This window comes from Ambystoma mexicanum, chromosome 2q (assembly GCF_040938575.1).
Source record: "Ambystoma mexicanum isolate Mex_15411 chromosome 2q, UKY_AmexF1_1, whole genome shotgun sequence".
Taxonomy (NCBI): Eukaryota; Metazoa; Chordata; class Amphibia; order Caudata; family Ambystomatidae; genus Ambystoma; species Ambystoma mexicanum.
The window spans coordinates 783,884,809-783,908,018 of NC_090924.1; positions in this window are offsets into that span (position 1 = coordinate 783,884,809).

Sequence of the window (23,210 nt, forward strand, 5' to 3'; positions counted from 1 at the left end):
AGCCCCTGCAGAGTTACACAATTACCGCCAGTGGAATTACCGCCAACATCGGTCTGAATTAGCATTGGTGCTAAATCCGCCAGTGGAATTACTGCCAAGATTCAAAATGGTATTTACGCCATATTACAACTTGAAATACTGCTAGAATTCCGCTGAAAATGGGTTCTAATTCCGCCAAAAACATAAGTGCAGTTACCTTCACAAAAAAAGTGGAGGTAAATGCATGCAGGTGATGGAAATCAAGTCATAGGTGCATCCAATCCACTCAGGCCCACACCTGATCATCACACACTGCTGCACATGAGTCCCTGGATCTATCCACAGTGCCATGATCCTGTACAATAGCGCCCTGCCAGCATACATGGAGAGGCACAGAGGCCAATGTACATGGATTCTGGTGGAGTACAAGTACCGTCACACAATGCAATCTCGCAGCACATGTTGAATGCTATGTGAAGGAGAGAGAGGGTGAGGGACATCAGTAGCACATGTCAATGCATGCCCCGTTAAGGTCATGTAAATGCAGGACCTGCCCTCTCACCCTGCACATGACATCCACCAACCCACAGGACTAGGCCCAGCAGGACAATGCAGTAGAATACATGCAATGAATAATGCCTTAACAACTCACCATACTCAAACATGGAAATACAGGAACCACAATGCATTGGGCACACATTCCGGATACAGCCAAAGGAACAGTTCAACACTGCACAATGAAAATGTGAAACTGCCAGACAGTAATGTCATCTATACTGCAAACCATGTATGTGTATCCATAGCTGCAGGAATGCAGACAAACACGCACACAAAGAAACAAACACCCAGCACGGCACATGTTTGATAGCACAGAGCAGCATCAACAGAGGCAACATGTACATTGGAAATTCCATCTCATGCCATGTCTGGTAAAATCGGTCTGTGAATTGTGTGCAAGGTGTACCTCAAAGTGGCAATGCATAAGTACCCCCATAGTAAATCACACTCCATGCAATTACTGGGAATGAAAAGAATGATGTACAAATGCTCCATGACTGCATCAAGAGAGTGTCCATCAACAAGCTGTGTAACTTTCTGTGCGTCCTCAATGCACTGTGACTGATAGCTGTATCCTATGCTCTTGCAGGTGACTTTGTTTATACACAGCTCCCATGGACGATGATGCCTGTGAGGCAACCACATAGGCCACAGAAGGTGAACTAAAACCAGGCATATGTCAGGATCAAGATCAGCAATGAGCAGACATTTGGACTGCTGAAGCCACGTTTTAGGTGCCTGGGCCATGCCAGAGGGGCAATCATGTACAGGTCTGAGAAGCTGGGCCACATAGTTGTGGCCTGTAACATGCTGCAAAACATATGCCTCAGATGTCATGTCCCCCTGTCCTCTCATTTGGACATGCCTCCCCCAACAGATGACAAAGCACTGTCTGCTGCTGCATTTCCTCCTCACAGTGAGCATGGGGAAGCCAGTAACAGATGCCCAGTGCGTCAGGAACTCAATGAACACTTTTTGTAGCAAGTTAACTTTCCATATGCATCACACTTCTATAATTACTCCTTTCTTAAATGTATGACTGTTAGGAAAGATTTCGTAATTGTAGATAATTTTCCTTCCATGTGGCAACCCCTAAACTTTTTGCTGTTGTTTTCACCTTGTTCTTGACTTTGCCAGAGAAGTGCAGCCTTCTGCCGCACTCCTCTGGGCTTTCGCTCCTTTCTTACGGGGAAACTGACATGCCCTTAAGACAGTCAGTACCGGGGAACGCTGTTTCCCGTAGTTTCTTTTATCGTGTTGCGGCTTTAGTGCAACATGACACAAGAGGGCACTGTAAGCTAAGTTACAGCTCTCTTGGGTCTCTAGCCTTCTACAGGCCCTAGATATTCTTTTAGGATGGTATTTGATCGGTGCAAGTCATTCAGGGACTGGGATGGTGGCAGCGATCGTTTTGTTTATTTTGAGCTCCTTTTGGCGTTCTGAGCACGTTTTTCGCACTGAACCCAAAATGGTGGCCTGGCTCCCAAAATGGCCAGACCACGAGGCTCCTTTGTCCTGTCCACTGACCGTCTTGCTCCCTTCACCTTCCCCAGGTCGAGCGACCCGGGGCCTTCCTTATTTGGGCATGTACTTTCCCGCGAAATGTGGTTGCTTTCGCGGGCTTCTACATGTCGTTTGTGTGCCTCCAGGGTGTGGGATAGGATGTCTGGTCCCAATACACATCCTGGGTGCCAGAGAGTCTAGGGTGGTGTGAATGCCTGGGACCACCGTGGTCCGTGATTGGTCCACGTATGGTATGTGTGTTGATGAGCGGATCTCCCATTGGCTCCCCTCCGTTTTGGCGCGAAGGGAACCGTGGATAAGAGGGGGCTGGAAACACCACTACCAGGTCGATCTCCTGAGTTCTCACGAACGAAGGAATACAGGAGCCAAGTATCCTGCAACCACGAGGCTGGACCAAGGAATCGCTGGTGACCCGCTGAAGGAATCCTCCTTTGCACTGCTGTCGTCCTGTGAAACTCTTTCCTCCTTTGATCGAACCAGAAGGCCTGTACTGGTGCTTCGACCTTTGGAATAGCAGGAACAGCTATTCCCGGCGACTTCATCAACTCCTGCCAAGTAAGCCTTCGGAAGTGTCTCTGGGCCATCCAGTTGACTGACCAGCTTACAAGGGAGTCCTGCTCTGTAACCGCCGCCAGGTTGTGTTGTATTCCGTGTCCTTGTCACTCTCCCACGCTTCGTACACTTGGCGTTCCCAAGTCTGAAGGGAGGAGTGTACATTTGGCTCGAATACACACGGCCGCTCCGTTGTCCTGCTGCGGCAACAAACTGTGCTGGTTTCGTCGATTGGGACGTCTTTTTGCTCTACACGACTACGAGGCGTTCCCTGCTCTTCTGAACCTGCCAGCTGCTGAAACTAACGTGGAGAAGCCTGGGTCTGCTTGCTTCGGGGACCGGTGAGTAGTTTAGCTAGGATCTGGTCGCCCTCCTGCAGTATCCCATTGCTTTTCCCTGCTGTGTAAAAACAGCACCCGTTTGGCCGTACTCGCGCTCTGCTTCTGCCCGCTGTGGAGGCTGCGCTTGAGTTGCGGAACCTGTTCTCCTTCTGCTGTGCACTAACCCGAACTGCCTGACTTCCTCCGAAGAGCTTCCCCTTTTGCCCGTTGGCACCGGCGTGGCAGGTACTTTGAGCACAAGGCTCCACTCTTCGCAGGGCTCGGACTTCCATCTAGTTAGGTGCCTCTGAAGGCGAACTGAGTCTAAAGCGTTATCGCACTGCCTGTTTTCCTTTCCTTTCAGGTGGACTACATATTTCGTGCTTTAAACGCTTGCGACTGTGTATTTGTATATATATTGTGTTGATATGGTATGTGTTGGTTTAATATTGTGATATTGTGATTTTCTCGCTACGGTCATTATTTTAAAGGCCTTAAAATAAATGTGTATCTATTTTTGATATAACAACTGTTTGGAGTAGTTTGTAAGCGCTCTTGCTTTGTGTGCTCATTGCGGGCTTTCAGTCACCCTCACCCCTCTTGAGACCTAGTCTTGACCGCCGCGATCGCTACCTTGATTGGTCTGGCTCGTCCAGAGGTTACCCTGTTCCAAGTAATTAGGTTGGCCTTCTGAACTTCTGCGCCACCAGGACAGAGTTCAGAAATCCGTCTTAACAATGACTTTCACACAAAAAAATGTCCTTGCTTTTCTCAAAGATAGCTGTTTTTGATTTTGAAATGTTGTGCACATCGCACCCCACTCACCTCCCACTCCCCTAGACACCATCCCCAACATTCCTCACCACCCTCTTCACCATCCCCAACACACCATCCCCAACACCCCTCCCCATCAACCTCCATATTTATAACACACATCCCCAATACCCCTCCCCACTCACCTCCCCCGGCCGCCACATACAATCCCCAACATTCATGCCCCCCACCTCCCTTGTGCTGAGAAGAATAGTGTCATTTCATGTCACTTCCATGTCCTCTTGCCCTTTCCAGCCTGCTCGGGCACTGTTGGGGTCAGATTGAGCAATGAGCGCCACCTTGGGGTCCCAGGCAATGAACCCTCCATGGGCGTCTTGGGGGATGAGGGTTTGGATTCCTGTGTTGAAATGTGAGGAGCATGCATGAATGCAAGGACTCAGCAAAGGCTTGCATGCCCTCAATATGCACCCTCATCCTCTGCCCAACAGTAGTGATGGCAACAGTCGACATGGAGAGCTGCTGGTGCTAGTGGTCCAAGGACCTGGGAATCCTCCTTGACAACCCCTGGACTCTATCCCTGATGGCCTGCAGGTTCCACAACTGCAGCTCTGCAAGTTTCTCATTTGTGACCTCCTGCTGCTCCATGACATTCGGCCTCACCCAGATTGCAGCCAGTGAATACCACAGCTGTGGACTCTTTAGAGGGACAGGGCTGACGCAGGGTGACCAGAAGCGTGTCTTCCTACTGCGCATCTGGGGTGCCATCAGTACATGTGTCTGCCCCAGCCTGGCACTTGTAATGCCTGTTTGACACCAGGGATGAGGCAGTGTCAGGGGGCAGGTAGGTGTGTACAGGTATGTGAGTGGCACCATGTTGCTCTTTGGGGATCTGCACAGGGGCCTACTCTGGTGTGGCTGTCACAGCTGCTGGGGGCGCTGCACATGCAGCAGCATTTGCAGTGCTTCCTGTGCTATCTGCAGAGCTGGTGGTGGGGCCATTGTGCACACACGTGGGAACAGTGGGTGTCTCTCCACTTAGCATGGCTGATTTGGTGCTGGTGTCATGTGGCCCTGGTGCCTCCCGCCTGCTTTTCCTCCAGGTACTCCTGTGATAATCCTGTGCAAGAGTGGAGGGCCCTGCCTCTTCAGCCTGAGTCAACTGTGAACCTGTTGGGTGGATGATGACATGCTGTTAGTCATCATGCATACTAGCAAGTGGGTTAGCAAGACACTCATGCAAAATGAGGTATGATTTTCCTACACACATTTTGTATGATGGGCAGGGTCGGTTTCAGTCCAATGAGTACAGCTAATGCTAAGTGGGAGTAGTGTCTCCTGAGGGTGTACACGGCACATCCATGTGCACATTGCCTGTTGGGCTGTCAATATGGCTTTTTTCTGTGGTGTTGCAGGGGATTCACTTTGCAACATGGATTGTCACAAGACGCAGGGGAGCTTCTCATGGTTCCATGGCTTCACATGAACATTTCCCCTACACCGCATGTGTATTACAAGAGTATCCCACCTTCCCTGGCACATCCATGTAGTCATTGTGCCTTTGAACAGATTGCTATGTGGTTGCCAATTTCCCTGACCAATGTTCTCATCTATGCTGGGGGATGCATGCTTACAGCAAGTGCATTCACATGGCAGTGGGAACTGAGAGAATCACTGCCATCCCTTTGACTGCTTCCTCCAACCTTGGCACTGACAATCTCCTCTATCCCTTCCATGTGGAGGATGGGGTCAGGTCGAGGGGCTCCACGGTGCCAACTCCTGTGGCTGAGGTCTCTCACCTGTGCCTGGCAATGAGGCTGCAGACCCTGGCCTTCAGGTCATTACACCTCATGTGGCAGTCTTCACTGCCCCATGGGACAATGCCCACTGCAACTTCCTTGTCCCTGATGGTGGCCAAGATGGCAGCCTTCCTCTGGCCAGAGGCTCTCCTCTGTCTGCTTCCATATAACTCTTCAGCATGGCAGACAACCTCATTCATCAGCATCTGCAGTTCAGCATCCATACATTTTTGTTTGCACTGCCTCGTCACTGGCACCTTTGCTTTCCCCTTTTCCTAAGACATGATTGTGCCAATTCTTGTCTCCAAAAGGCAACAGGAAATGGCAGATTCAGAATGGATTGTATTTATAAAGATGACCGCTGCCAGGCTTAACATTCCAGCGATTACGCTATTTCCGGCAACAGTAATTTCGCCGGCGGAATTATCGCTGAATATGTCGACGGTAAGAGTAATTTTGCTGAATCTCGGTGGAATTACCATTTACGGCAGTAATTCTGCCAGATGGAATTTCCACTACGGCCAACGGTGTGATCGCATTCCCAATGACTTGTAATACAGTGATAATTCCACCGGACACCACAACGATAATGGTAATTCCACACCGGAAGAATTACCACCATATTTCCACCAAACTCATAATGAGGCCCTTAATGCGATAGACCTGAGCCTCTAACACACACATAACACTGCTAGAAACTGAGAGAGTTCAGCCAATGGCTCTCCAATGTAAACACTTGCTCTTTTATTTTGTAACTTTGCCCTGCTAAAGAAGTCAATCTAAAATGTGCATAGGAATGCTAGACTGAACAAGCAAGCCATACGACAATTTTAAGCTAAGGTTGTAAATTGTTTACAGTGACATTTAAAAAAAAGAAAGAACATTGAAAGAATACATCAACTGGGATTCAGTGAGTCTTAGGAATGTGCTGGTTACAACCAATTTCAGTCCGAAAGTACTCAGTAAAATGTCTGGAGGGTATGACAAATTAAAAGAAATTGTGGCAAGCAGGACTGTTTAAGGCAGGGCCTTCTAGAAAGAGTTACGTTTACATTAAGTATTTTTTGCAGGACCAAATATTAACTCAAGCAGTTCTAAAGTGGAGTATTGAATATATATGATGATGTTACTGCTGTAAACGTATGTATTGAAGCCCTGTTTTCCCAGCTGGTCCCCACAATGAAATACTTAGGATTGTTGCAAAGACGAATATCTACATGTGGTGGTTTAGCTTGCTGGAAACAGCAGGATAGACAAATTGCTCATAGCCAACGTAGGACACTTGCAAATTGGCAAATGTTCCATGTCTGACAAAGACCTTAATGGTAGTTGACCCGGTGTAAAAAAACAGTAAATTCTGGCATTACTTCAAATAAAAGCTCTGACACCTGTCATTAGCAATTAGGCAGAAGACTTAAAGTGGCACTGCGCTGGGCATCTATCAAGGAACTAGTGTATTTTTTTGGGCCTGAAGGGCAGTGCTCAGGTATCCCAGGGAATAAAGGTCTGGACATTTAGTTTGGGATACATTGGTCTGGGAATACAGATGATATATTTGATTCTGGAATCTCTCCTTAGAGAGCGAGTCTGAAGCGTTACTAGAAAAACGGAACTCTGAACCTTTTGATATACAAAATAACTCTGGAGAAAGCAAGGCATAGCTCTCTTTATTCAATAAATATCATTTGACTGTACTAAATGGTAATACTCCTGGAGACAGCATGAAAAATGTGACTAGGATATGTGGAAAGAGTATGAGAACCCTTGACTACATGATTGTGAATAGAAAAGCACAAGAGATAGTTGCTAATATGGCTGTAGGATGTAGAGAAGAGAGCGACCACTTGCCTTTATATTCTTCTGCTAAAAGAGAAAGTAAAAACCAGCAGTGTATACCAACTGAATGGTGAGATTGGTGTAAATACTGCAGGTAATCTTATTAAATGGAACCCCAGTAATGTTCAAAAAGGCAACGCTAGAGCTATTCAATTGCTAGATACTTTCATTGAGAAACACGAATATACTCCAATGAAATTAGAGAGTGATATCTTTGATGAATTTAAAGATGTAACAGATAAAATTATGGCAGCAGTTATGGTAAAGCGCAATTATAGATCAATAAATGAAAAATTTAATCTGACTCATCATAAGAAATTTGACAATGAGATCCACCTAAAAAAGAAATTGCTAAAGACAAACATTCGTGAATGTATACATGAGAATGTAAAAGATGGAACTGAGAAGATCTGTAATCTCAAGAGTCAATATAAGAGATGGAAAAAGGCTCACATGAAAAAGAAAAAAGATGAGATATGGCTTAACTTGGCTAACGCAGCAAAAAACAAAAATGACCAAGCAATGTGGGCTTTTATAAATAATAAGAAGGATAAAACTCTTCCGGTTAATTGCATTCCAGAGAGCAGCTGGATTGCTCATGTAAAAAAAAACCTCTGGGGAGCACGACATGCAAAACTGCCAGTTATATAAAAAAGAAGAGATGATCTGGAATGGAACATACCCCGTTGCTTCCTTGATAATACTAATAAAGTCACTGCCAAAGTCGAGAGCTGCGGGACCAGAAAGTACATGCAATGCCCTTTTGAGGCAATCGCCTGAACGTTGGTCTAAGATGCTGTATATTCTATTTCAATGGATTGGTAAATTTGGAAAAGTCACTGATTCATGGAAGGAGAGTATTATACTACCAATATATAAAACAGGCCCACGTAAAGATCTGGGAAACTACAGAATGTTAGCAATGCTTGATATCCCTGCACAATTATTAGCAAAAATATTGCTAAATGTGCTAAATCAATGGATATCTAGCAGTGGGATACTTCCCGACAATCAGTCTGAATTAAGAGCAAAGTCATCCACATCTCACAATATAACTATTTTAGTTAGTACAGTGGAATACTCTTTGAAGATTCGTAAACTGCCTATCTATGTTGCCCATATAGATTTCTCTGTGGCTTTTGATACGGTTTCACGTATGAAATGATGGAACAAACTGAAAAAATGGGGAATTCCACATGCTTTGCTATACATGATACAATTATTATATCAGGACACATCTGTCTGAAGATATACCTATGATACGCGGTGTCAAACAAGGTTCTACTCTAGTGGCGACACTGTTTAATTTATATTTAGCAGACTTTTTAAGAAACATAGGCCAAACCAATATCAATGATATTAAATTGGGCGTAGCGAGACTGGGATGGCTTGGCTACGCTGCCGATCTCCTTCTATTAGACTACGCTCCAAAAGGACTCCAAGCAAAACTGAAGGAACTTGAAAGCTTTGCAGAAGCCAATGATCTAATCATTAACATTGATAAAACTAAAATGATGATGTTTGAACCTAAGATGATGAAGAGAAATAAAAATCAAATATGGCTGATAAATAATAGACAGATTGAAGTTGTAAATTAATATAAATATTTGGGTATCATCATCGATAATAAACTTAAATGGAAAAAACATTGGAATGAAACCAAGAGGAAGTGTATGATTGCTACGATGGTGTTAAGCAAATTTATTGGAGGGCAAAGGAATATCTCTATAAGTACTGTGATGAAACTGTATTCTACAAAAATAGTAGCATGTTTGGTATATGGGGCTGAAATTTGGGGTTGCTATTTTAAAAATGAAATTGAGAAATTTGAAGTAAAAATTCTAAAAGTTTTATTGAGGATGCCTAAAAATCTGCCATATGAGTACATACTACTAGAATGCAATATGAATAGTGTCTATAGCCGCATCCAATTAATGATTGTTATGCTATGTGTCAAATTGACTAGACTCAATAATGACACATTTGCAGTAAAACTAATGGAACAATTTAGATGTGGTGAGAATAATGCAAACATTATATAGATGGAGAACGGATTACCTCAAATGGATAGAGAAAGATATGTTCAGTTGGTTACTTCTGAGTATTGGTCAAGTATAATGAAAAATGAAAATAATGATAGATGAACTTGATTATGATCAAAGAATAGTCAATCTGGCCACCAAATCAAATAGTAGGTTCTTTCTCGATCATTTAACATTAAGAGAAAGGAAACCCGCTTATCCAGACTGTAATACCATCAGGTGGTATCTGAAGTTCAAATTTAATATATGTGATGTATTAATTATACTCGGAGCAAAGACTGATATCCCTAAAGAACTCTGATATTGTAGACTATGCAGGATAAACACACTAGAAACTGCTTATCACATATTATGTGAATGTGAAAGTCTGACTGATATACGTAATTCTTATCTCATGAAATATAATAATATGTATAAATGTAACACTTTAGATATATGGCAAAGATTACTTGAAGGGCATGACACGAACTTGTATTTTATATGATGAAATTTTACGTGACTATTTTAGATATTTTAACTGAGTTATTTATTCATTTTACATTTTTAAAGCGCTCACACAGCCCACAGGCATCGAGGCGCTGTTACAGGAATTGTTTGTTTTTGGATGCGTAATTGTTTTTTTTTTTTTTTGTTGTCTTAGTTGCGTATTTATAACGCGCTTAAACACCCAGAGGTTTCTAAGCGTGGACCCGGGGATCGAACCTGTGTTGCTTCGTGTCGTCTTCCTTCCAAGGCGCACACGTTGCCGCTGATCTATCCTCCCATAAATGGAATTTGTGTGTTTTAATACAAAAATGTATATTATGTATGATGGATTTTAGATTATACATGATTGATGTGCAAAACTTTTTAATGTTATAAGCATATTATTAATAAATAAATAAATAAATAAATAAATAAAGGAATCTCTTCTTAACTCTTCAAACATTCCTTATCAAGAATGAACCCGTGTAGCATTGGATAGCAAACCAGAAAAAACACACACACACACACACACTCTCTCTCTCTCTCTCTCTCTCTCTCTCTCTCTTGCTCTCGCTCTCTCTCTCTCTCTCTGTCTCTCTCTCTGTCTCTCTCTCTCTCTCGTTCTCTCTCTCTCTCTCTCTCTCTCTCTCTCTCTCTCTCTCTCTCTGCAAAGACAATGGGGAAATATGGACAGAGGATAAGAAAAGTAGAAGGAGAAGAAAGGAACGAGAGAACCAAATAGAAAAATACATATCGACTGCTGTCATCACACCTGATGGGGAAAATTATGAATACGTTGTGGTCCAAAGTTGCCTTTAACATTTCCTTCAGCATTAGCGCCTGATGATAGTGAGAGGCTGATTCCACTCGTATTCCAAAGTCATTTTCAAAAAGGCAAAAACGTTGAAGAATAGCTTGGGTCTCTCGCTACTTCCAGATGAGCCAAGCACACCAATAAGAACATGGTTGAAATCCAACACCAGTGTTTCAGAAAATGTGGCACCTGTACCATCTGTAAATATGCACATGAGAACACGAACACCTTCAGGGACAAGAATGGGACTGGAATTAAAATCATAGATGATATCAATTTGCGTCTGCAAATGCATTTACATAGGGAGAACTATAAGGAAAATGAGGATAAGGCAACATCTATCGTCTATTGGGAGCCAGAATCCAGCATTTCCTCTGGCACATCACTGGCAGAATAAACATCAAATGGACAGCAAACAAGATATCAGATTTGTTGGACTGCAGAGAGTCACACTTGGAAAAAGAGGCAGAAACAGAGAACTATTACTTAGACACACAGAGGCAAAACCGATCTGCAAATTAAAGACACTGGATTTTGGTCTAAGCAAAGATAATGAGATGGCTTCATTTTTGTAATGGTTTGACCAGAATGTGATGATTGACACTGATACATTGAAATAAGAATCGTCAAAATAGGTTTTAGAACCTCTAATAGCACTTTGTGAGGGTTGCAAGGAGTACATAGCAAATCAATAGAATTTGAATAAGGAAGGCAATATAGTTTAAACCAAATGGCACCATTGAGCAACTGGGACAACAGTACCAGGGAAGGATTGACCTCACAATAAGCTGCAAATGCTATTAGGAGTAAGGACTCCTGGATTAGCATATGGCAATGTTACAACTATGCCAAGTCCAGCTAATCTATAATTAGGATTGTTTCAATTTAAGTAATTTAAGTAATTCACAATAAGAATATGAGACAGTGAAATATTATATTGTTCAACAAACTTAAGAATACTTATGTCCTTGTTAGCCACATACTAAATTCTAATATGACAAGATCTAGTCACTAGTGCCTTAATAGGGATGATATCAATGAGGAAAGCGGAAGTCACACGGAGAGTCAATAACAAACTATAATTGCACAGTGCTTCATCAGAACAAAAAAGAAAAGGAAAAACTCACAATAACGTTAATAACGTATCTATAAATAACCATGGAACAAACGCAGGGTTTGTAATATGATGGCATTGTGAAAGATTATGCATTTTATGGGAGGGAAATAAAGGAAATACAGATAGAATCATCTATGGAATATAAAAACTGCAGTAAAATGTGTATTATATGCTTAATATATTTAACAGTTAAAGGTCTCTACCCATTCTGGGCCTGCATTATATTGTTAACAGGTTGCTGTTAAATACAAGAGATTGGGCATACTAGCATGGAGATGGATCAAAAATGTGTATTTGTATCCCAAAAGATGGCGACCGCTTCTAAAGTAATTGAAAGGGAAGACGGCCACACATGGTAACCGTGGCAATGAGAAAACACATTAATGTTGCGTGTCGACTGCTCGGGTTTGGAACGAGAGCCGACGCGCAGGGCCACAGTCAAAGCATATCAAATGGATCTAACATTTGGTAAGTTTCCATATGATCAGATATGGTGAAATAATGTATAATGTCACAAATTCGCGTGAGACATGTTACGAGTGAACAGAATGTTAATGGAATCGGCACAGTTTAAATGCGCGGCAGGACAAGACTAGCAAAATAGAATGACAAGCGGCCGAATCGAAGGGGAACACACTCTTGACAGGGAAATGGAAACTACGACAATACTAGCAGTGACTTTCATGTAATATATCTGTAGGTCTGAAAAAAGAGTACAAATAATACTTCCCAAATATGAAGGTACTAAGGGTAATTGAATATTGGAAGACATAAGGACCTAGGAAACGGTAACATGCAGCATAATCTACAGTATTTTACTGCGAGGCACCACCTTATGGAAATTAATAGGGTACAGCAAGAGTAATGAATGTGAACTAGTAAAACACACGTAAGACAGGAACAGAAACAAGTATCTTGTGAACATGGATTTATATTGAATTTCAGGTGGTATTATCCCAGGGATCGGCAGCACTAAATAAACTAATCAAAAAAGAAAACATCCATGAGTGGTAAGAATCGTAACGCTCTGCATATGTATATTGGGAGAGAATAAGAGCATTGAATATGCAATATTGAGATTATGGATATGACAGTAGTAAGGAATAAAGAGGTGACATTGTTCAAGTTGACTTCACGTTGTAAGAATTGCAATTGGAATCGTTGGGTATGATGTTTCAAAACAGTATGAAAAAGGACAATATAAAAATATTTAAAACAGGGGATTGTTATTTTTTTATGTTATTTGGAAACATTTAAAGTAACAATTAAAAACTTGTCATATATGCTGACACGGTCCAGAGTAGAGACCAACAGAGTTGGTAGAGATTTAAAACTTCTTTACATGCCTCCAGAAACTAAAGCTCAAGCGGACTGATGGTATGGGCCTTTTTTCTGTGCATGATGGAATTTTAATTATGATTGCTGAACTCATAAGCTGTTATCTTTTGTTTTTGTTTGTTGTGTTTTTTACTTTGTACTTTACCCTAAATATCCTCCCTTCACCAATCCCGCATCTTTCTCATGATTTGAATGTATGATGCTGTTTTAAGAAAATAATGCCTGTTTTTTGTAAAATGACTGTACAGATTTGACAAAGCCACGATATGCCGAAACATGTGTAATCACAATGGGCTCATTCACAGAAGTGCAATTAGAAAATTTAAAAAGTAGTGTGTTTTGAACTTGTGACACAGTCATTTTTGAGAGACAATCAAATTGTTATTAACAGAGTTTGGGTATTTCTCTCCAATTTCTCTCAGAAACGTGACACACAACCGCCAGGGATTGAATAATAAGTCGCAGGGCACAAGAGGTTGATATATACAAAACCCACAAAACTGAATATATATATATGTATTACATGGCCTGTGGCAGCTGCCATGTAGTTATGGTTAAGTTGCTAAACCCATAGGAAGAACACTTTTTGGGTGGCTTAAAACATCCCTCCCCCTGGACGAATCCTCACCAAACTTTGCAGAAAAAAGTATATGGCCCACTCTGAATTTCTTTGCAAAGTTTGGTGAGGTTTGGTCAAGGGGGGGCAAAGTTATAGGGGGGTCCCAACATTTCTTGTTTTCCCATAGACTGAATGGAGGAAAAACTTTGCGCATGCCTACAGCCCAAACCGCTGGATGGATTTTCAACAAATTTGTGGCAGGAGCGGCGGCTTGGTTCCAAAAGCGTGCTTTCGTAAATTTGGAGGAAATCCGTCCAGTAGTTATTTTATAAACGACCAAAAAGTAGGTCCCAGAAATTAGTGATATCTATGTCTGCTCCGCTGACACACTTACCTGTTTGCTCCACGGACAAAACTCTGATTGGTTTAGAAGGCAACGTGGTGTCCGTGGATATCGAATGTGCACGCTGATTGGATGGTGAAAAGCGTGAAGTGCGTCAGATTTTTGGAAACGCCCGCCATCTTGGATTCGCGGACATCAACCGGTGTCCACGGACACCGCGGTAAAACATACAAAAAAACAAAACATTGCTCTTGTCAAACTTATCAAATACTCTCTGAGGAGGTGAGCGGTGATGAGGATGGGGCGGGATATGACTGCAAGAAGCAAAAAAATGGGTGTTTTTCACTGCAAAATACCGTGATTTTAGGTATATGGGAGGTGACTTTGAGGTGGTGCAGGGGTAGGGTCTCAAAGCGCAAGGTCCCCAAAATACAAAATATGATAATAATTATTGTACACATCCATAAGGGAATGAGAGTAGGAGAGTGGCATTGAGAAGAATAAAATCTTCATAGAGATTCAGCATACCGATAATTCTGGCACCCTGTAAAACATTATATCAAACACATTCCATTTCCAAATGATTACAGGGGTGGGGGGTACAGGGGTACTGCTCTTGAAAGACCTTATAAGTGGAAGCAACACCAATACACTGTTTGAATTATAACACTTTGCGGTGGACCAGCCGTGACAAATAGGCTAGTCTGACACATGCGCTGGAAGAAAAAGGTGGGGGCAGTCATTGTTTGCTGTGGGCAGCCTTTGCAAAGGTGGGGGCTGTTGGTGTTCCCTGTGCGCGGAGCACGGTAGCACAAAACTGGAGACGTGCTCAGCTGACAGGTGGATTATGAATTCCAAGTGTTTTCATAAAATGAGTAAATCTGTGGAAATTTTGCACGGCATTCCTGTATGCAAGCAAACAATTAGTTTGTTTTTCATAAATATTCCTAATGCTACAGTGCTACACGTGGGATGCCGTGGGCCTCAAGGTCAATGCCTTGAGCTGTCTACTCCCTCGCGTCCTGCCGAGGTAATTTGTCGCTTCCATTTACCAAAAGCAAGCTAGGCATAAACCCATATTGTTTTATGTCCTTGAAAATAGAGGGAGGACTCGTAAAGAAAGGAATGGAATAAGGTATGTTAAAACGTCAAACATGATAAGGGTCAGCATTCCAAAACTGGACAAATTAATGTTTCATTTCATTTGATGAAAAATCGTTGATCTGAACAGGCACTCTGCATTAGGCCAAGAGAACAGAAATGCCGATTATTATGTAAGTTTTAATGTAGATGAATTTGTAGACAAAGGAGTCTAGGTTTCATTTTATGACCGGTATGGATGGCTGGCTAACTTTGCAATAGCTTGATGTTTTTGGCAATTGGTGAGGAGACTCAGAAACAACCGGTGTGTACGTTGTGTACTTGTATTTGTCCGATGGCACGTGGGCAGTCCAGCACTGAAAAGCATGGAGTCCACGTCTGTGTTCGCACAGGTTCCCCCAACGCCTAATTCTAGGCTAATGTTACGTTAAAATGCTGTCTATGTGTTATTGGAATTCTTCAGTCAACTTCCGCATCGGCCTCCCATTGCGAGCTAAACACACTGCATAGCACTAACCTGTCAATCACATCGTTGACTCCAACATTGTTTTCTCTTTGTTTGCATTGTTTCTCGTTTGTGTTCATCCTTAGTTTTCACACGGTGCATAAGTAATGGATCGATTACAATAGAATTAAGAACGGCTATTGAGACACATTTCTGTTATGTTTTCTACACAGCCACATTCTGCCCTACCCGGAATGTCATAATTTACAGACACCAATTAATGGATTCTTCAGCCTGCAGTTGATGATACACCTCACTGGTTGGATTAGCATCATTCTCTTTTGGGATGATCGCCCCGGTCCCATATGCCCTTTCGCTGTACCGGCAATAAGGAGTACCTTGACATTGTTTACGGTGGTGTAGCAACAAGCTGATGCCGAAGCCTTTACGAATCACAGTGCCTCCATCTAATGAGCTTATACCCAAAGGAACACTGTGTGACTCACGCTAAACATTTGTGTATTGAGAACAAAGAAAGAAACAAAAAATGTGGTTGAATGTGGAAATCAGAAGATGTTCTTGGAGCGTTTATTGTGAAATAAAAGCACATTCTAAATTGTAGAGTATTGCGGTTTCCTTAAAAGATAGTGTTTTATATTCAGAATTGGGACGGGCTGTGCTGTGAAATGATATGTGTTGATATTCAAGATTTTGCGTCAACTGATGTCTGGACGTAGGTGATGATTGGCTGTGTTTGGCTATGATGCATACTAGTGTCACGGATATAGGCAAAGAATATTGCTAGGAATGGTCAGCTTCAGGGGCAGGGACTATGAGTTAGTGCCGAATGGGCACTTGAGCCTAGGGCGATGCAGCAACGGATAAGATTAGCACAAAATGGTTGCGCCCTGCTACCTGATTTCGCATATGTAAAAGTGAGGAAAACCACGGTAAGGTGCATAGGAAAGGTTTTTATGATCGATCAACGTATGCTTAAATACACATGCACGAACGCTTGGGACAATCATATTTTCGAGCACACTACTCCTTGAAACTGCATGCAATTTTACTCCAAACCTAATTCTGAATGGGTTTGCAAAGTTTGTTGGGATTCTGTCAAGAGGGGGCAAAATTAGTGGGGGCTTCCAAAATATTGTAAAGGCTTATAAATGTGGTGCCATTTGATAAATCTGCACAAAGGTTTGTAAAAAGATTATAAATCTAGATTTAAATGTTTTCATAAAGTCAGAATGGATTTTGTCAAGTGGGGGCTAGGTTATATGACCATTGTATGCGCATACATTTGACACTTTTGAAAAAATTAAACGTAGGTAGATTTCCATCAAACTTGTATAAGGAACATTGACAAGAACCTGAAAGCATGGTTTTGCAAATTTGCCTGTGTTTTATTTTTTGACAAGTGTCATAATGTAGGTACACAAAAAAGTGATATAGCTTTGGTGAATGAGGTGTAGCCTATGGCCATGGGCAGTGGCCAGATTGTCCAGATCATGAAATTAGGTCATGGTCTGGACAATCTGGCTACTGGCCATGACCACGAGGGACAACACATGGGGTTAAAGTGGCCATGTCCACCTGCGACTGGCTTTGTGGTAAAGTTATTCGAAATTGGGATAGATTTGAAAGGGAAGAAAAATGTGCTTGTGGTAATATGGTCATAGGGTTTTCTTTTCGCCTTCTGCAGGCTGCCATGGAAAGCGAAGAGGGGCCCTGTGTTATCCACCCTTGCTACGCTTGAGCTGATAACTTGGGCTGCTAGGCCGGTATCCACCATTTCAGTCCATGGAACGGGGGATAAACACCACAATATTTCCATTAGCATAACACAAAATGCAAATGGAAATGTTGGAAAATCTTATTGAGTCTATGTACTTTACTGAGAAATATAAAGTAGATGGAGTCTATAATTTTTGTAGCACTATTTTTTAACTGTGAAAGGTGGTTCCTAAAGGAACATTTATTTTATTGTTTTTGGATGTTTATTTTTTTTTGGCAGGATAGCTTAGAACGAAAGATGGGGAGGGAAATGAGGGAAGAAGCACCAAACACTAATATGGAGGGGCAGGTATTTGTGATGTCATCTTTGGTGTTATTCTAAGCAGTGCACAGTGGTGGTGCGAGTTATGGTTGCTTAGCTTACCATAACTGGTGAATTTCAGGGGTTTTTCGGTTTTACTTGTAACTATAACGTCCCTTTAACAACGTTGTTTCACGGTATATATATATGTTTATATTCAGTGAAAAAACTTAAATAAGGAAATGGAAACCTATTAGAGGAACTGAAGTGTTAAAATGGAAGTCTGTGGGAAGGTGGATAATGGCAACCTTTAGTATGTAAATCCTTGGAATAGGCAATAGAAATAACTCTCTCTCTAAATACGGATAGTCAAAACTTAAAAAGGAAAGACAACCAAGTTCAAAACAACAGTCAGTAAAAGGAATTCCTAGGTAGCAAGATAAGAATGGAAATATCCAAAGAACTAACAATGGATACGAAATTCTGTGCAACGTAAATGAGGTGCGTAATGCAAACAGTGCATACTAAAACAACCCATGGAGTTCTCCTCAGAACTAATTCAAAAACAAAAGGCAGTGTCGATACAACATTACAGGAGCGCAAAGCACCAGCGGTGCACGCGACCCCACTCTGTAATGTTAATCACCTCAGAACTGATAAGCTGTTAGTACTAATAATAAACACTGCGGGCAACAACGTTAAGCAAATTAAACGCACACAACCACGGCTGTACTTGCGTGTAAATGGAACTCTTCTGACACTCTGAGGAGGCACCGTCTGAATAAAATGACATGCTCAAAATAATTAAGAGGACAAGGGAAATGAGCAGAACTACGGACAGGGGTAGTAAGGGGGGAAATGATAATAGTGAAAATAACAGATAACTGAGGAAATAACTATGACAGGGAACAGCTGTTCTTTAACGAGGAACCGCGGTAGTCTGACAGGAGTCTACGACGCAAAGTGCGAGCCTCCAGAAAGGTGGGGCTAATATAGGCTAACTAGGAAATCGACTAGACCAGCAGGGTTAATTTCCTGAGAGGCACAAACGGGCAGCCATTAATGGAGCTCGAAGTCTCTATTGTCAATGGGAAATTACTGTGTCAATATAACAAGGGCAATAACCAATCTCCATTGAGAAATACCCCCTTCCCTAGAGGTCTTTTCCCTGGACCATAAATATAACCTAGCCTGTGGTCATGACAGTAGAAGGATCTGATAAGGAGGAAAGTCTGCATGTCATAAAGTTGAGAACATTGTTAAGGGAAGAGTATAAGCAGCTACTTGCATTTTCATTTCACCTCCAGTTTTTTTCAGGAGATGATTGGCCAAGAATACTCCAAAACAACCTAAGCCCCAAAAGGAGAACACATTATAATTATCTGTATGATATAAAAACCCTTTGCTAATTCAGTCAGATTATTAAATAAGGGTTGCATTCTAGAGAAATGCGAATTTGACAATAATGCTTTTTGAGAATAAACAGTATACAAGAGGTTATGCTATGAGGAGAAAAGAAACTCATCCATGTAGAGATGAATGAAGTACAACAGGTTTGATTTGAGATTGAACCAAAGGGGTAAGGTTAGTCGTGACAGCCATGTAAAACAAAGACAATAGGTGTATTTCTTGGCACAGAAGATCTGAGGCAACCAAAGGACCTCTCTTACTCATAGGTTTGCCTTGCACACTGTACTCTATATATTTGATTTGTATGGACAACCTTCACTCCTAAGGCAATGATTCTCATCTCTCTTCTTGCTCGTGGATAGTCTGGTATCACTGGGTTGGATTCTATGCTGAAGACCCATGTCAGAGACTGGGTGATGGGATTGGTATGAAGCTGGGATGTACCAAAAAGGAAATTTAGTATTCGTGTGAATACCAAACAGTTCATCAAGTATGAATCCAAAGCCTAATATGCAGCCAATAGTTGTTGTATTTAAATAAAACATGGCCTTATGGTATACATATTTAACCATGTGTCATGTTCTTCCCTTCATTTTAATAAAGTAATATACTTAATTAAAGCATATAAATCAGAAAAGAACGGATTAACTAATAAACAAAGACCAAAGCATGAAAGGATGTTGCTTATGCAAAACCAATGCTACTCAAACTGGCAGGCATCCCATTTGCAAATGTGCTAGGTTGCAATGGATAACAAGTAAATTACAAATTACACTTGCAAATCAAACACATTACAATTTCATGTGAGCTATTAAGCAGCTAATGTGGAAGGTGTGATTTTAACCTTCCATGCAGCTCACATAGACATGTAAATGGTATCTATCTGCTCGTGCAAGAAACAAGTTCAGGGTACATGTGACTCCATCTCCCTACTATTATCGAAGAGGGGAATCTCTCCCACATAGGCCAAACACGGTTCAAGACTCTTCCATAGACTAAACAAGGGAGAAGATTCTTCCAGAGAGGTTGATATGGTTAGAGCAAGGGTAATCCCAAATAGAAAATCCTGACATATGACAGCATCTGCCCAATACTTAGAAGGATTGCCTTAATTCTAGCATATCGCAATCACATCCACTTACCCCACCTCATTTCTCCCACACTGGTGGATGCAATTTAGCACCCCACAACACAAAGCCGTTTCAGGTTTTCCCATCTTTTCTTGACCTCTTTTTTGGTTCTGAGCTCCAATTCCAAGGTATTGAAGCATTGACATTTCTTGCAAGTACATTATAGCAGGCATTTTTTACAGCAATGCATACCCGTTGCCCTTGCAGGGTGTTTAATGTAGCCTCATTGTATATAAACTCTCATCACATCTAGCTCTTCTTGGATGATGTTTGGTGCACAGAATCCTTCTTGGCCATGTTCAGGGTTGTTGGATGTCATTTTGGAGTTCTGGACGTTGCTGGATGGAGGTGGGTGGTCTTCCTGATGTCCTGCTGGTCTTCCTGGGATTCTTCCTGTTTTGCACCAGTTTCTGAGCTTAGCTGCACTCATTTGATATGCAAATTACGTGACGTACATGTTTTTCAGTATGCGTCACATTTTTTGTTCTACCTTTGAGCTCAACTGCTAGATGTGTTTCTTATAGGCATATCCCGGGGGATGTGGCCTTTTAGTGTCATTATTTGCACTTTTGTGCACATTTATTTTTATGATTGGATGAGCTGAACACATCGTTTGGTCCAATTCCTGAGAATATGTGCAGTGCAATGACATAGACATGTTTTTTTGTTTTAAATTGTACAACACCCCTGATGAACACCTAATTTAGTAGGTCGAAACACATGTTGGCAGGAATTGTACAAACCAAGTTGTAATAGATATAGGAGAACTTTTTTTTTTTTTTTATTTACTTGCTTTTAATCGAAAATGTTAATGATTTTTACAAGAACCTTGTTTTGTCTAGAACAACAAATTCCACAAATGTCTTTGTATTAAAAAAGGTTAAATTCTTATAGTAATGGATTTCTATTTTTGAATTGATTAAAACAAAAGGATTTCAAAGAGATCTGGCGCATTAGGTGGTTTTGAAACACGGAGCTGCACTTTTGCACAATGACACATCTCATTGAGATGTCCACTCTTTTGAAAATGTTCCCCAAAGTAAAAACCTGAATAGTAAGAAACACATTTTTTCAGCTGGAAATATGCTGAATACTTACTCAAAGCCAAAGTTCGATAAACCCCTAGTATGTACTTGGAAACATGATACCATCACCCACTCCATTATGTAAAGCCTGTCTAGAGGAGGTACATGGGAGATCCACATGGGCCTACCTGTTTGCCTGTACTTCGCTTATAGTCCCTTAGATCTCACACTAAGTGTACTGAATTGGTGCATCAAAGATCCGACTGCAGTTCTCAGTCTCTCCGACTTTGCCAGGGTCCTCCTCTGTCCTTGACCCAGATCAATAGTTTAGTGCGATTCGGCCACAATGGTTTGCACCCCACCTGGGCATTCCAAACAGTTGATTCAGGGTGATTATATATCATCCAGGCTCTACAGATAACCACTCCTTCCCATCGATCTCGTGATGACACTGATTCCCAAATCTCCATTTGGCCTCTGTTTTTCCAAATGTCGGGTGTTTTCTTCAGCCTTTCCTCGACTCTCAAGTATTTTGTTTACTTCCCATCTGATTCTAGCTCCTTTGACTCCAGGCTTTTCATATCTGATCACGTGATTCTTGGTATGATTTCTGTTTCTTGTCTTGGTGTCTTGTACATAATCATCTTCATCTGGATCTGTTTTTTCAGTAGCCCATTTGAGATAGGCATCTCGACCCATGAACTGACCTCTTGTTCTGCAAAGTGCTATGTGTGATAGACAATGTGCTTTCTGGACATATATCTCAACAGCCATGAAGATTTTAGATTTCGTCATGCTGAAAGGCAGAAGTGCACATACAAAGCACTCCCCCTTCAACGTACTCTTCCTACTTCTTTCATATTCTGATACCAAATGTTATTCCCCAAGTGTACTGTCCGGGTAATCATTTAACTCATGATCATCCTCCCTAGTATTTCTCTTGGATCTTGTTCTTTCTTTAAGACGTTTATCTGCATAGTTTCTTCTTAATGGACCATTCATAGAATCATTCATCAGCAAACTGGGTGCATTTTCATGTGCTACCTGAGTAGGAGAAAGTTCTAGAAGTTTCAACCTCTCAGCATATGCTTTAGGCATTAAGATTTCTTTCTAGAAACCACCCCTGGTTATTTTATCACAGAATCAGGTGCTCTTGTGTGTATCTCTAGAGTAGGAACAATCACATAAGTTCTCGGTTGCCTAATAGTTGTCACGTCTGTATCCTTCTTCTCTTGCACAGGAGGACAGACAGGAATTTTCATTTTATTTATGTCCACATATAAAAAGTTCGTACTCTGAGTGAGAGCAGTATTACTATGAACAAAATACAGGTGTAAATTGTGAATAAACATGACCATTTAAAGAAATACCCTTTAATGCATTGTGGATGTCGTTCAGGATCTTCCTTGATGAAGTTATTCCTGATGCTGCCCATATTATGTTTAAGGAAGAAAAACTTATTTTTAATGGGGCAACATCATGCACTTTTCTGGAATCTGCGGAATTGGCTCAAAATGTTCCTCGATCAGCTTCAGCAGGCTGACTATACAATAATCTACTCAAAATCCCAATAAATGCCACAAATTGGCCTCGATGTGAATATGATTCCGACAATATGAAGATTTCCTTTCAGCATGAAACAAAAGTTCCTCACTGAGTGAACATTTTTTGATCTTCTTCCTTGGGACTTTCACTCTGTCCTTAAGGTTCTCTTGAAGTATCCATTCACTCTGTTAATGATATCTTTCAATATTTCATTGAGTGTTGCATCATTTCTTGGATCCCTCAGGAAAGTTTGGACGTTGGTTTGTCTCCCAACGGGATGCAAGCATTTCTCAGATCAGATAAAGAAATACAGTGCTGGCCAGTCTGTGAGCATTATCCGGTGACAGGGGCATTTGTGTTCTTCACTCTGAACTCAGGAAGCTGAAGGATCTGCTCGATTATAGCTATGAGAAACCTTCTCACAATGGGGCAATTATTTAGATCGTGCAAGAACAATTGAACATTAGTAGTTCTCCACACCAGTGCAGGGTAAGCGCAT